Below are 2,500 nucleotides of genomic sequence, written 5' to 3'. Positions count from 1 at the left end.
TCGGGTCCCAACGCGCACGCTCTCGCTCGACCTCTCCGGCAGAGCGGACGAGATCGGCCGGTGATGCGGCCGTCCAGAGAGACGGCATCTCACCTCCGCCGGACCGCGCCGACATTCACTTTCACTGCGCCCATGGGTTTCGCACTGCCCCGTGGCTCGCGCGCACGTTAGACTCCTTGGTCCGTGTTTCAAGACGGGTCGGGAAGGTGGCTGACGTTAGCCGCGGACCCCGTGCGTCTCGCGCGGCGCTGCCCACCCGCAACCGACACGCCGCAACTGGGCACTGAGCACAGTCCCCAACCGGCGACGCACCGGCTCGGACGGGACGCCCGGCCCACGAAGGGCAGACGCGGCGATCCCTCCTCGCCCGGGCGACGGGCCGACGTGTCCGCGCGCCTATAACACCCACCCGGGGGCGGGCTACCTTGCGCGCGGCCTTCTCGCCGCCTCCCAGACGGTCGCGGCCTTCGCACGGCGCTAGTGCGCTGGAGCTGCTCGGAGGACAGCGCGAACGACGGGCCGCAAGGCTCCGCACGCCCACACGCTCCGCTCGGCTTCAGCTGAAAGCGTCGCGCGACTCGACAGGCCCTCCCGTTTGCCTCTCGACGGTTTCACGTACTCTTTAACTCTCTCTTCAAAGTGCTTTTCAACTTTCCCTCACGGTACTTGTTCGCTATCGGTCTCGCGACAGTATTTAGCCTTAGATGGAGTTTACCACCCGCTTTGGGCTGCATTCCCAAACAACCCGACTCTGGGAAGACGCAGAGCGCGCGCCCTCGCCGCCACCATGGGCCTGACACCCGCACCGGGACGAGGCCTCGATCAGAAGGACGCGGGCGGCGAACGACGTACGCGCAGCGAATTCCTTACGCCACAATTCCACGCGCCGCAGAGGCGCGCGGATTCGGCGATGGGCACTTCCCACTTCACTCGCCGTTACTGGGGGAATCCTCGTTAGTTTCTTTTCCTCCGCTTAGTAATATGCTTAAATTCAGCGGGTAGCCTCGTCCGACCTCAGGCCGATAATCCAGTGCCTCGTTTGCGAGAGACACGCGCGCGCCACCGAAGCTCGTGCGAGCGCCGCGCCCGAACGCGAGCCGTGCTGCTCCGGGCCGGGATCCTCTTCGAGGCCGACTCGTAACGAGACGCACGCCGCGTTCGGTTTCGCGCGCTGACACTGCGTTCGTGCTGTCCTGGGCGGGACGACCGTGGCAACGGCCGACACCGCACCGGCCCGACGCGTCGCCGCGCGGGAACGTTACAACGCGACCCTGAGGCGGGCGTGGCGCCGGGATTGACCCGGTGCCGCAATTTGCGTTCAGAACGTCGATGCTCAATGTGTCCTGCAATTCACATTAATTCACGCAGCTAGCTGCGTCCTTCATCGACTCGCGAGCCGAGTGATCCACCGCCAAGAGCCCTCCGTGACTTCGTCAGTTGGACAAGCGCGACCCAGCCGGATTGCACAGTCGAAAAAGCGGTGGCCGAGCGGTCGCCAGCCGTAGGCGACGCATGAAGCCAGCCTGGCACATGGCCACGGCACTCGGCGCAGAACGAAACAGGGTGACCGAAGTGCAATCGCGTGCGCCTCAACAGCGACGAAGGGCGTGCGCGGCCGCCAAGATACGGAGCCTTCTCCACCTGTCGAACGCACGACCACTCGATCGGCGATCGGCCGGTAATGATCCTTCCGCAGGTTCACCTACGGAAACCTTGTTACGACTTTTACTTCCTCTAAATGATCAAGTTAGATCGTCTTCTCGGACGCCGGCGCGGCCGTTGCCGAACGCGCCAGGTCCAATCGGAGGACCTCACTAAACCATTCAATCGGTAGTAGCGACGGGCGGTGTGTACAAAGGGCAGGGACGTAATCAACGCGAGCTGATGACTCGCGCTTACTGGGCATTCCTCGTTCAAGGGAAACAATTGCAATTCCCTATCCCTAGCACGACCGGGGTTCAGCGGGTTACCCGGACCTTCCGGCCTAGGCGGCGACACGCTGATCCGGTCAGTGTAGCGCGCGTGCGGCCCCGAACATCTAAGGGCATCACAGACCTGTTATTGCTCAATCTCGTGTGGCTAAGCGCCACTAGTCCCTCTAAGAAGTTCAACGCCGACCGATAGGGTCGCGTAACTAGTTAGCAAGCCAGAGTCTCGTTCGTTATCGGAATTAACCAGACAAATCGCTCCACCAACTAAGAACGGCCATGCACCACCACCCACAGAATCAAGAAAGAGCTCTCAATCTGTCAATCCTCACTGTGTCCGGGCCGGGTGAGATTCCCCGTGTTGAGTCAAATTAAGCCGCAGGCTCCACGCCTGGTGGTGCCCTTCCGTCAATTCCTTTAAGTTTCAGCTTTGCAACCATACTTCCCCCGGAACCCAAAGACTTTGGTTTCCCGCAAGCTGCCGGAGGGGTCGTCAAAGTAACGCCCCCCGATCGCTGGTTGGCATCGTTTATAGTCAGAACTAGGACGGTATCTGATCGTCTTCGAACCTC

General features: G+C 62.0%; 3 non-coding genes across 3 annotated transcripts in view; all 3 read right to left on the bottom strand.

Moving 5' to 3' along the window:
* Positions 1-1,022, bottom strand: part of LOC145915670 (large subunit ribosomal RNA) — a 3,669-nt gene extending 2,647 nt beyond the window's left edge. The window contains exon 1 of the ribosomal RNA XR_014404026.1: positions 1-1,022. This exon is cut by the window's left edge and continues 2,647 nt beyond it. This is a non-coding gene — a ribosomal RNA (large subunit ribosomal RNA).
* Positions 1,023-1,266: 244 nt separating this feature from the next.
* On the bottom strand, positions 1,267-1,420 carry LOC145915602 (5.8S ribosomal RNA). Its single transcript, XR_014403963.1, has one exon. It is a non-coding gene; the product is annotated as a 5.8S ribosomal RNA (ribosomal RNA).
* Positions 1,421-1,679: 259 nt separating this feature from the next.
* LOC145915517 (small subunit ribosomal RNA) overlaps positions 1,680-2,500 on the bottom strand; it is a 1,824-nt gene continuing 1,003 nt past the window's right edge. The window contains exon 1 of the ribosomal RNA XR_014403886.1: positions 1,680-2,500. This exon is cut by the window's right edge and continues 1,003 nt beyond it. This is a non-coding gene — a ribosomal RNA (small subunit ribosomal RNA).

Source organism: Ascidia mentula, assembly GCF_947561715.1.
Source record: "Ascidia mentula chromosome 2 unlocalized genomic scaffold, kaAscMent1.1 SUPER_2_unloc_2, whole genome shotgun sequence".
In the NCBI taxonomy this organism is placed as follows: Eukaryota; Metazoa; Chordata; class Ascidiacea; order Phlebobranchia; family Ascidiidae; genus Ascidia; species Ascidia mentula.
This window is presented reverse-complemented; position numbering and strand designations above follow the sequence as displayed.